Genomic DNA, 12987 nt, shown 5'->3' on the forward strand with positions numbered 1-12987 from the left:
TTAAGCACATCCCTCTGGTGTGGGGGGAAGAAAATAGCCTTTTAGGCACGCCCCCTGGCGGGATGGGCCTTGCTGTGTAAGCGCGCCCGCCCTTGGCGGGGTGGACCTGGCCCTTTAAGCGCGCCCCCTCTGGTGGGTGTGTCTGTGTCTTCGGAGACGCCCCTCCCGCGGGGTGGGGCGCGGCGCGGCGCGGCGCGCGATTTGGTTTGTTCTCACGAGATCATCGGCGTCGTCCGAGGCGGGAGCGGTCAGTTAGAGAGACTGAGACTGAGACTGAGACGGAGCGGGCCTCGAGCCTCGAGCCTGACGGACAGAGACACCGCCTCCGAGAGCCGCACAGAGTGAGTTACCGAGATCCCCCCCGGCCCTGAGAGCTGCCGGAGCGGGCAGTTTTGTTTTTAAACCGCCTGACAAGGCTCGGGTTGGTGTGTGTGGGGGTGGTTGAGATGGAGCGATCGGGGCTGTGGGGAAGGTGACTGAAAGGGTGAGGCCTATCCCCCTCCTTCCCTGACCCCCCCCCCCGGTGATCACCCTCAGTGCTGGGACTGCAGATTGCCGGGTTTGCTGATCAGTCTGGTTCGCGGCATTTCCCGTTTTGACTGCTGACTTTTCGCTCCTGTGAGGCACTCCGTGCTGTCTGCACTGTTCCATCCTCGGCCAGTCTGGTTTTAAATCTAATGCATTCTCTATATTTGCTGAAACCGTATCGTGTGATGCAGCTGAGGGGAAATGTCTGGTCAAGGTTAAAAATCGCACAACACCAGGTTATAGTCCAGCAGGTTTATTTGGGAGCACTAGCTTTCGAAGCGTTGCCCCTTCATCAGGTGATTGTGGAAAATAAGATTGTAAGACACAGAATTTTTGCTATAAATTCTGTAGCTTACAACCTTGGGCGCTGTTCCTCTATCAGGTGGCTATGGAGTGTAAGACTTGAGGATACAGAATTTATCACAAAAATTCTGTGTCTTACAATCTTATACTTCGCTACCACCTCATGAAGGAGCGGCGCTCTGAAAGCTAGTGCTTCCAAACAAACCTTCTAGACTTTAACTTAGTCCTCCCCCAGTCCAACACCGGCATCTCCAAATTATGACTCCTTCGCCAGGTGGTTGTATCTGTCCAAAGAGAGTCTTATTTTTCTTTGGCTTTTGCAGTCCGTGGTGCTGCGCACTGAACAAAGTATTCAGATTGACACAGGTTTGCTGATGTTGGCTGGCTGGCTGAAACAAAATAAAACAGCAACTGTTGGAGAAGGTCAGCAGGTCTGTCAGCATCTGTAGGAAGCAAACAGTTCGAGTGACAGTGATATATGTCAGAACTAATGAAGTGTCACTGGACTTAATGTTAACTTCAGTCTGCAGATGTGCTGAATTTTTCTGGTAATTTTGTTTTTGTTCCAAGCATCCTAATTATTTGTATTGATACACTATCTCTCTGTTTTATCCCTTGATTTTAAAAGTTTGCCTTGAAATTTTTTTTCTTTTGGAAATAACTGTGACGTGTGTAGCTTGTTGGTTTTGAATAGGGAAAAAAAAATCATGTTTCTCCATTGGTATTGTGGCTCATGTGCATCAGTGCCTGAGTGGTATTTGGTTTACTGAAGCCTGGGGAACAGTTTGCATCTCATCGTTTACTTTCACTGTTTCTCTGCTTGGAGTGGAGGCAACTGTGTATGTATTCCACTGATCACCTTTTCACTTAATGGAGGCAGCCGATGTAAACCTGTTGCCATATACTGCATGTGGTGGGGTGAGTTGAGTGTAGAATTCAGTTGCTGTAATGACGTCACCAGTGTCAGAATATGTACATTGGAAACGCAGACAGAAGTACTGAATGTATGAACTTAAAATGGGATTTATGTTACATTTTTCACCAGCACCATATGTTGAGAGGACGATGAGCTTGCAGGATTGGAGTTTGGAAAGGCAAATTAAGACTAGAATATTGTAAATATAATATGCAGTGAATATAGTTACACAATCTCTAGTTGATCTAACGATCATTTCCCTGTTAGACACTTGTCTGAACAGTGCACAGACGCATTGCAATTAGTGCTACATTGGTACATAGTTATTTTCTAACTACTGTGATTATTCTGTGAGATTTTGTTGAATGTTTTTGGAAGGATGTGTGTTATGGAGTGAGAAGCTCAACATGAAGTGTTTAAAACAACCCAAGATCTGAGATTTTTTTTTGTTCAAGGCTTGTTTCACTGTCGCTGTTTTTACAGTGAGAGCAATAGAACAAGTTGGAATGTAGTGTTCCTCTGTTTAGTCCATGGGTGGTGTTCCTCACTGTCATCAAGCATGCTGCAAGTTGGCCAAATCTTTGTCCTGCTTGCCCTTTTATATGTTGCAAAATCTTGGCAGTTATAAACAGACTTTTTTTTTTAAAAAGCCTTATTTCTCTAGTCAAACCAAAGGATATTGTTGGTATATGCAACACTAGTCCATATTAGGTACCCATTATCCCCAATGTGTTAGGACAATAAGATATCAAATTGGGGATGTGGATGGGGTGAATAATCAGCTCTTTTTCCAGGGTAGGGGAGTCCCAGAGTAGAGGGCAGATATCTAAGGGGAAAGATTTAAAAAGGACTTAAGGGGTAACTTTTTCACGCAGGGGGTGTAATGCATGTATGGAAGAGGAAGTGGTGGTGGCTGGTACAATGACAACGTCTAAAAGGCATCTAGATGGGTCTGAGAATAGGAAGGGTTGAGGGGGATTTGGGCCAAATGCTGGCAAACGGGACTAGGTCAGATTGGGACTTGTAGTCGGTGTGGATGAGTTGGTTGAAAGGCCTGCAGTATGAATCTCTACAGGAATGTAATTGGACCATTTGGCAGGTCATCTCTATTCTGCTATTTAGTCATGGCTGACATGTTTGTCAATTTCATTCCCCTGCGTTGTGTACGTGGTTTTTGATCTCCATACCTGCTAAGAGCCTAGCTATCTCTGTGTTAAATACACTGACTTGGCCTGTAACTGTCATCTGCAGCAATTAATTCCACAGATTCACCATCCTGTGAAAAAATTCTCCTCCTCTTAATTCTAAAGGGCCATGCCTTTGCTCTGAGGCAGTGCACACACGCCTCTATTCTCTTAATGGAAATATCTTTGTCATATTCTTTTAGTATTCTGTGAGTTTCAATAAGATCCCCCTCCTCCTTCTGAACTCAGTTGCATACAGACCCAGAGTCCTCAACTGCTGCATGTATGACAAGCTCTTCATGCCAAGAATAATGTTTGTAAATATCCTCTGAACCCCACCCCACCCATGCCCACACATCCATCCTTGGACATGGAGCCCAAAACTGCTCACAGTATTCCAAATGTAGTTGACCAGAACCTTATAAGCCTCAGTACATCTCTCTTCTTGTATTCTAGCCCTCTTGAAGTGAATGCTAACATGGCAATTTGCCTTCCTAACTGCCAACTGAACCTGCATGTTAACCTTAAGAGAATCCTAAACTAGGACTCCCAAGTCCCTTTGTGCTTCAGATTTCTAAAGCCTTTCCCATTTAGAAAATGTTTGTTCTTCCTTGCACACCCAGCTAGCTTGATCAAGTCCTTCTGTAGCTCCCATGCTTCCTCAACACCACAATTCCACCAACTATCTTTGTGTCTTTAATGCCATGTACAGAACTTCCTTAAATGGACTCTATCTCAGCAATAATTCTACTCTCAGCAAAGCTTTTGTTGAATACCTGATTTTAGAGAGAGGTTGGTGGATAGTTCCCATGTTGCTGCTTTGGTAGAATTTAGCAAGGGCTTCTCATTTTATTTGTATTTAAATGTTGCACCCAGGTGAAGTGCAGCAAAGATGTGATATTAGTTTTTACATGTATGTTGATTACCCCCAGCTCTACCTCAACAGCCACTCCTGTCAACTCCTGCATTGTTGCCAAGTTATCACACTGTGCATTCAGCATTGAATATCAAATAAGCAAAAATTTCGAGTTAAGTATTGTGAATGAAGCCATGGATTGGGGTATCTACTCAAATCTGTTCCTTGACTACTCCATCTCTTTCTGGCAACTGTCTTGGATTGAGCTGCACAGTTTATGGTATCACGTTTGATCCTGAGTTGACTTAATCTCATTTGTATGAGTTCGAAGACTGGTTATTTCCACCTCCATAATATTGCTGGATCTTACTCCTGTCTCCAGACGTGAATCCATGCCTTTGTTACCTTTAGACTCGACTATTCCAATGCCCTTCTAGTTGGCTTCGAAATTCTGTTCTTGTTATCTTGAGTTTGCAGAAACCCCTATTGCTCATATATCAATTCACAGTTGACCTACATTGATGCCTAATTGAGCAACATCTTAATTTAAAAAAAACCTCATATTTGCTTTCTAATCACTGTAAACTAACCTGTCCTGATCTCTCATATTCACAACCCTGCATAATGTGATCCTCTGACTCTGGTCTCTTGTGCATTACCAATCACATAGATGTACCATTGGTTGTATCGGCTCATGTACTGCAATTACTTCCTCAACCTCTACCCTGTTTTCCGCCTGTAAGACACGTGTTAAAATTTGTTTCCTTCAACCAAATTCTGGTCATCAGACCTAATATTTCATTATGTGGCTCAGTTTCATTCTGTTTTATGATAATTTGTGACTTTATGAACAAGCACCTTGTGATGTTTTCTTAACTCCATAACACCTTTAATGTAAGTTATTGTTGGGCTGAATGCACAGCGATCCATGTAGTTTTAGATGCCTTCATTTTAAGGCATCGTGGTGAGTGTCTTGGAGTAGAGTTGTTGGGCTCCCATTCAACTATCTCTCTCAATCTGTTGTTGTGTTGCCATTCTAAATCACCCTTTTGGGAAGTTCTATAGATTTGCCTTGATATACCTAATTATGTCATTTAAAAGTATGAAGGTCAGTGACTGCTTGATAGTGAACTTAGAAGGAAAAATTCAGTCTTGTTAGCTGTTCACGCTCATCAACTTTGACTCTGCAACTCTTGTTCAATCATGTGTTTGAATTATTTATGTTTGCTGATCAGACTGTAAATGTTGCTTGGATTCCAGTAGACTATTGTCAAGGAATGTTTGAAATTTTTCAATTTCCACTTGGAGTGGTAACCAGTTAGCAGAACAGTCATCTAATTTTCTGCATTGTTATAGGTCTGTTGGTGAAGTTATAAAAACTGCACAGTTACCATTCTTATTGTACGACGTGGCCCTTTCCAAGCAAAATCCTTCTGGAAAAAGGCCTCGGTAGCCACATTTTGCCCAATTGCTTATCCTGTGTACATTGCTGTGCAGCACTTTTGTCATCCTCACCACTTGCCGTTCCATTTATTTTTGTCATCCACAAGCCTGATAATAGCATGTTTTTTTTTGTGCAAGTCACCAGTGTATATTTATAAATAATTGTGGTCTCAGCACTGATCCCTGTGACACTTCACTGGTTAGTTACAGGTTACCGTCATGAAAAAAACCCTCTTAATCAAATGTTTTCTATTAGTTTCATAGTAACAGAAGCAGGAGTAAGCCATTTGGCCTGTTGAGCCTCCTTTGCCATTCAATAAGATCATGGCTGATTTATCCATCGTCTCGGTCCCTCCTACCTGCATTATCCCCATAACTCTAAAATCCTCATCTATGCAATGAAAACCAATATTCTGTTTGCCTTCCTGATTACCTGTTGCACCTGTAAATCAACTTTGTGATTCATGTATGAGTTCTCCCAAGTCCTCTGCATAACAGCATGCTGCAATCTTTCAGCATTTAAATAATACACTGACCTCCTATTTTTACTTCCAAAGTGGATATGTCACATTTACCAACATTGTATTCTATCTGCCAGACCCTTGTCCACTCACTTAACCTATCTAAATCTCTCTGCAGACCCTCCACATCCTCTACGCAGTTTGCCTTTTCACTCAATTTAGTGTCATCAGCAAACTTGGAAATGTTACTCTTAGTCTCTTCTTCCAAATCATTTATACATGTCATGAACAGTTGTGGGCAAAACACCAACCCTTGTGGTATACTGCTCACCACTGATTTCCAACCAAAGAAACATCCATTTATCCCAACTCTCTGCTTTCTATTGGCTAAGCAGACCTCTTTTCATGCTAGTATGTTCCCTGCCAGCTCAATGCATTCTTATCCTATGGATGAGTCTTTTATGTGGCACCTTATTGAACACCTTCTGGAAATCAAAGTATACAACATCCACTTGTTCCCCTCCATCTACCAGCTTGTTACATCCTCAAAGAACTCCAGTAAGTTTGTCAAACGTGACCTTCGCTTCCTGAATCCATGCTGCGTTTGCCTGATGTCTCACTTTCTTCGTTAATGAAAGCCTCCAGCATTTTCCCGACTACAAATGTTAAGCTAATTGGCTTATAGTTACCTGCTTTTTGCCTGCACCCTTTTTAAAATAGTGGCGTGACATTCGCTGTGTTCCAGTCTGCCAGGATCTGCCCGAAGTCTGAATTTTGGTAAATTACCACTAATGGATCTACTATAACTTCCGCCATTTCTTTTGGCGCTCTGGGATGCATTTCATCAGGACCAGGGGACTTTAGACCCTCTAGTTTGTTCAACTCTTATCTGTTTAGTGGTAACAATTGAATTGAGGTCCTCTCCTCCCATTGTATCCTTAACATCATTTTTTTGGCATGTTCGACATATCTTCCACTGTGAAGACTGAAATAAAATAGTTAGAATAGAATAGAATCCCGACAGTGCGGAAACAGGCCATTTGGTCCAACAAGTCCACAATGACCCTCCAAAGAGTATCCCACCCAGACCCATTTCCCTACCCTATTACTTCACATTTCCCCTGATTAATGCCCCAACCTACACATCCCTGAAGACTCTGGGCAATTTAGCGTGGCCAATTCACCTGACCTACACATCTTCTGATTTGTGGAGGAAATCAGAGCACCTGGAGGAAACCCACACAGAGACATTGGGAGAATGTACAAACTCCACACAGACAGTCACCCAGAGGCTGGAATTGAACCGGAGTCCCTGGTGCTGTGAGGCAGTAGTGCTAACCAATAAGTCACGGTGCCACCCCACTCAAGGCCTCGGCTGTTTCAGCATTAACCAATATTAATTCACCTTTCTCATCCTGCAAGGGATCTGTATCCACTTTAGCCACTAATTTCCGTTTTTATACCTTTGTATTAGGTAGCCAATCCTCTGAACATAACAATATAGTGCTGTAAAAACCACAGGCTACTTAATAAGACAAGAGTCCAGCATGTGTACCTTAATAAAGTGCCTTCTGAAAATCAAAATATATTACATCTGTTACCTCTTTATCAGAATTCTGTTTGTTACTTCTTCAAAAAATGATTAAGTAGTTTATCAGAAATGATTTTCCCATCATGAAGCCATGCTGGCTTTGCTTGATTATATTATGATTTTCTATTCTCTGCTTTACATCCTTGATAATAGGCTAATATTTTATCAACAGATGTTACACTAAGTGGTCCACAATTTTCTGTTTTTTTTTTGTTGTTGTTGTTGCCTTTTATTTCTTTGAATTAAAAGTATGTCGTGAATTGCCAGAGGCTTGGAAAATTGCCAATTTTCTGCAATCTCAGGAAAATTCTTGGAAGATCACTACCAATGCATTCACTAACTCTGTCGCTGCTTTCTTTAACATCCCAGAATGCATCCCATAGATCCAGGGAACATCAGCTTGTAACTTTCTGAGTACTTTTTGTATCGTGATAGTTGTATTTGTTTCTTCTCTCTTATGCTCTTCCAGATGACTTGATTATTTTTGGAATGTCTTCTACTGTAAAGATTGCTGAATATTATTTGTTCAACTCCTGCCTTTTTCACTTTAGTCTCTCATTTTTTCATGCTTAAAGAAACTTATCCTGTCTATCTTGATGCTACTTGAAAGTTCTTAATCATAGTTTGTCGGATTTTAGAACTTTTTCAATTCTTAACTTTAGTAATTAGCCATGTTTGGTTGTCCTGCTCCTAGAATCCTTCCTCACTGAGATAGATTTGTTGTGAGCCATGAATGTATTTTCTTGAATGTCTGCCATTGTTCTTTAATGACTTTAGTTGCTAAACCCCTTTCCCCAGTCTGTTCCAGCTCGGTCTGACCTCATTCCTTTGTAAGCTGAGCACAGTAGTTTCAAGACCCAAGTTTCTCCCCTCAAACGGAATACATGATTTGACTATGTTATGGTCACTGCTTCATAGAGGATCTTTTACTCCTCATTTATGAAACCTGCCTCATGACACATTTCCAGGTCCAGAACCGCCTGATTGGGGTGGGATTCACAACACATTGTTCTTGGAAATTGTTCTGAACGTATTTTGTGTATTCTTCCTTGTGTCTATCTCTGCCAATTTGGCCTTCCCAATCGACATGTAGATTAAAGTCATGCATGAGTTCATATTGTGCCTTTTTTAATACGTGCTCATTCTCTCCTGATTTATGTTGCCATATCAAAGAATAATACAGAACAGGAACAGGCCCTCTGACCATGTGCCCTTCTTCTCTTACAGAATCCCTCTCTTCCCTTCCTATTCTGGTATTCGTCCAGGTGCTTATTGAATGCTGCTATAGTGTCTGTTCCACCACCATCTCTGGCAGCACTTTGCAGGCACTCTCTACTTTTTTTTGTGTAAAAAAGAAACTTGCCTCACCCATTTCTTTCACCCCCCCAGCCCATCCCCACCTGCACTTTGAAACTGTAACCCTGAGCAATTGACTCCTCTGCCCCGGGAAAAAAAACACATAACTTCCACTCTAACCATGCCATTCGCAATCTTATAAACTTTATCAGGTCACCTACTCAACTTTACAGTGAAACAAACCCAGTCTATCCAATCTTCATAGCTAAAATCCCCCATACCAGGCAATGTCCTGGTAAATCCATCGTTTTGCCACCGTTAGGGTAGTGCCATCTGCTCTGTTATTTTTTGCCTTCATCCAAACAGAATCTACATTTCCTGATCCAAGATCATTTCTTGCTTTCATCTTATTCCATCTTGTATGAACAAACAAGAAATTAGCATAGAGTAGATTGTTAGTCGTCTGTCAGGCTTATAAGTAGATAAATCTCCAGGTCCTGATAAAATGTATCCCAGGGTTGTTGAGAGGCATGAGAAGAAATGGCAGGGATGTTGTCTTTTTCTCTCTGGCCACAAATGTCAGAGGATTGGAAGATATTAGAGAGTCACAAGGAATAAACCAGGAAACTGGGTTTTCAGAGCAGCGAGTTTGTGGTGCAGATCTTTCATTTAGCCACAGTTGTAGTTCTGGTATCTGCACAACAGGAACAATGTGATTGCGCTGAGGGGATGCAGAGGAGGTTCATCAGAATGTTTTCTGGGATACAGCATCCAAGTTACAAAAGCTGGATAAACTGGTTGTTTCCTTTTAGAGCAGAGAATGTTAAGGGAGATCTGATAAAGATATAGAAGGTTCAAGAGCATTGGTAGGTTGGTTAGAAAGTAGTTGTTTACATTGATTTGAAAGGTTGATTACAAGGATGCACACCTTTTAAGGTGAAAGGGGGGAGGTTTAGAGGAGATTTGAAGAAATGCCTTTTCACCCAGAGGGTGGTAGATATCTGGACTGCACTGCTGGGGAGGGTAGTTGAAGCAGGTAACCTCAAATCTTCTAAACCATTTGGGTAAGCATGTGAAACATCATAATATTCAAGGTAATGGGCCTCCAGGTGGAAAGTGGTTTAATGTACGTAATAGTACATTTTTGGTAGAACAGACTTGATGGGCTGCAGGGCCTCTTTTGCATTGTGATACTGGGTCAGTCAGTCTAACCTCAGTGGATGGGGAACTACTGGAAACAATTCTGAAATAGGGATTGAGCAAGAGCATTCAACATGGTTCTGAGGGGAGGTTATGTCTGACCAACTACTTTTGAATTTTTCACTGGTGGCCAGGTGTCTGTCCTTTTTCCCTGATGTGGGCAAAGTCACCAGCTGGAACTCCAGTTCTCGAACTCAGATCCAAAACTCCTTCAGCTTCAATGTGTTCAGTCTGGATCTCATTGTGTTCAGCAGCTTCCATTATTGTGCAGCAGCAATGTATTACCCGTTCAATCATCCCTGTCATAGTTGATTTAATTTATAATTATTCTAGATTCTGTTCTTTAATTAGTTTTCTTAAAAAAAACTTGTACTTAATCAGCTATTTCTTACAGAGGAAAAAGCGCTTGAAACTTAAATGCAAACTGAACACCTTACTTTTAGTTTGAGGACTAGAAATATTCACCAGTCAGCTGATTTTCATGCATGACATTATGATGTAGTTCATGATCTCACTCTGCCTTTGTTTCGTCTATTATACTTTCTATCCTATCTTACAGGAGTACTTACATCTTGGAGTTAACCTTAATTAAAGCACTTCTAGCCCCCCCTTGCACCAAATTGCCAGCGTAACTCATTGGCCTCTGTTTCACTCTGACAAAGTCTTCACTTTATTTCACACTTGGAGAAAATGAGGACTGCAGATGCTGGAGATCAGAGTCAAAAAGGGGGGCCCTGGAAAAACACACCTGGTCAGGCAGCATCCGAGAAGCAGGAGAGTCGATGTTTTGAGCATAAGCTCTTAATCAGGAATGTTAATGATGAAGACCTTATGCTCGAAACGTGGACTCTCATGCTCCTCGGATGCTGCCTGACCGGCTGTGCTTTACCAGCACTACACTTTTTAACTCTGCACTTCACACGCTTGTAATGCAGTGTTTAAAAAGGAAAAAATATGGCTTTATATGGATTTCCTCAGTCACTTCTGACTGTTGTCATCCAGCATTTCATGTTATGATCCACTGGTGTAATGACTGCCTCATCTGTGTCATACTGTATTGTTGACTGTTTACTTGTACTATGCATGACTTGAGCGTCAAGTCTGCTTAATTACTTGCATGTAAAGTTTGAATTGTGTTGGTGATGCTGCTTCTTGTCCAGTACCTTACAGTTGTGCACTTTCATTGATCTAGCACATTGTCAAACTAATTTTGTAATTTGACGTTTCCACAATAACTTGGCGTCAGCTGCAAATTTGATGGCTTAGCATTTAAAAAAAAATAGTAACCTGTTTTTTTAATCAATCTGTTCAGAGATGTTGACAGTTCTGGAGCAGCTGGGACTTGCACCTGAACCTCTTGGTTTAAGGGGGTATGGACACTACCTCTGCACCACAAATGGGCCCCCAAACAGGTATCTTTAAAAACAATTTAACGTATTTTCCCAATCAACCTGTTCAGAAATGATATGAAACACCTCTCGAGCAAGTGGAACTTGAACCCAAACCTCCAAGTCCAAGGGTAAGGTCTCTACCACTGTGTCATTGATTGACCCTGTCATTATAATTGGAAATACCTGTGGTCTGATGACTGAATCGCTGAGTCACCCTACTTAGCACTTCTCCCCTTCCCTGGACATTTGTTCTGTTTAGGTACCAGCTCTTTGTTAGCGTTTAGTGCTGACCAGCTATCAGCTTATCATAACTTTTTAGTTCTTGATATGCAAGAGCTTGGTGACTTTATTTGTCTTTTTTGAGATACCAGCAATTCAGCTGAAAACCATTGTAATGATCTGCTTGGGGACTCTGCAGTCTTTTGGACTCAATATTGAGTTCAATAACTTGATGGGTGGCACGATGGCTTCGTGGTTAGTACTGCTGCCTCAGCGCCAGGCACCCAGGTTCGTTCTAACCTCGGGCGACTGTCTGCGTGGAGTCTGTACATTCTCCCCATATCTGCATGGGTTTCCTCTGGGTGCTCTGTCTTCTTCCCACAATCCAAAGATGTACAGGTTAGATGAATTGGTCATGCTAAATTGCCCAGAGTGTTCAGGAATGTGTAGGGTTGGTAGATCAGGGGTAATTATAGGGGAGTGGGTCTGGGTGGGTTACTTTTTGGAGGGTCACTGTGGACTTGTTGGGCTGAATGGCCTGTTTCTACACTGTAGGGATTCTCTTTTTTTGTTAAGAGCATTGTAATGATCCAGGCAAAACATAACTAACCAGTAAGAGGAACAGAGGGGAATCAAATCTCCTTCTTCTGTTTATAGCTAAAAGGTCTGTGCAACTTAAATATTCCGAGAGTTTCTTATGGACTACCATTTCTTGTTAGACTTCTTTTCCTGCTGTTAACTTATTTTTATCTCATTGCACACTTGCTGCAACTGCATGTTTTGCTGGTTGAGAAAGGTAGGGTTCCAATGCTTAATTTAAATAATTTTCCACTTTATAATGTGATACATTGCCTTAATGGATAGGGATTCTATTTCTAATTTATTTATGGTCTGGTCATGTTCTGATGTGTGTTCCCATTGTAGTGACTACTACTGTTGATTGAGGTTGGACTGTTGAAACAGTCAGTTTATCTCAAAATCTGGACTGGTGTTCATCCTGTGTTGCCTAATCCAGCTGTCTTGCTAACTAGATAAGAGTGTATCTGGAGTATTTGACTGGATGGTGAAGTTATCGCAGTTTTTTCTTAAGAAATCCACTATAAATTGACTTTTTTTTGTGTGGAGCCCAACTGAATTTCTCTGATGTGGAGTGCGATAATTCAAACAGCCTGAGTTCCTATGCTGATTAAACCCCAATGATCATTTACCTACCATAAACCCTAATTTAAAAATAATTTTTTTTTTCATCAATTTTTTTAGAATTATATTAGCTTACGCTGTGTTGTACTTGGGACAGTGCCAGGTTGGTTTAGGGGAACAAAAAGTGAACAATTTTAAAATTGAAGTGCACAAAGCTGGGAAAGGAGTGCCTAACTGGCTCCTGCAAATTGAGGGCTCTTTTCAATCAACATTTGAAGAATATGGGCTACTTCAAGTTTTTTGTACACTATGAAGGTAGACACCCAAATTAACTCTGCCTGCGTATCACTATATTTGTGACACAGTAAAATTAAAATATTCAGTGATCCTGAATTGATTCCAATATTTCCCTACCAGACTATTTGAATAACCAGTCCCATACTTTGTCAATCAGTCTCT

General features: G+C 41.5%; 1 protein-coding gene across 2 annotated transcripts in view; it reads left to right on the forward strand.

The window, feature by feature from the left end:
* The first annotated feature begins 212 nt into the window (after positions 1-212).
* The window catches only part of septin2 (septin 2), an 85405-nt gene continuing 72630 nt past the window's right edge, over positions 213-12987 (forward strand). Inside the window, exon 1 of one of the 2 annotated variants that reach the window (XM_043701736.2) lies at positions 213-341. The gene's annotated coding sequence lies outside the window, so the exon portion shown is untranslated. The remainder of the gene's footprint in view (positions 342-12987) is intronic. The other variant, XM_043701737.2, reaches the window with a different exon arrangement.

This window comes from Chiloscyllium plagiosum, unplaced genomic scaffold, assembly GCF_037043375.1.
Source record: "Chiloscyllium plagiosum isolate Xiang-an unplaced genomic scaffold, Cpla_swu_hap1 HiC_scaffold_13, whole genome shotgun sequence".
NCBI lineage: Eukaryota > Metazoa > Chordata > Chondrichthyes > Orectolobiformes > Hemiscylliidae > Chiloscyllium > Chiloscyllium plagiosum.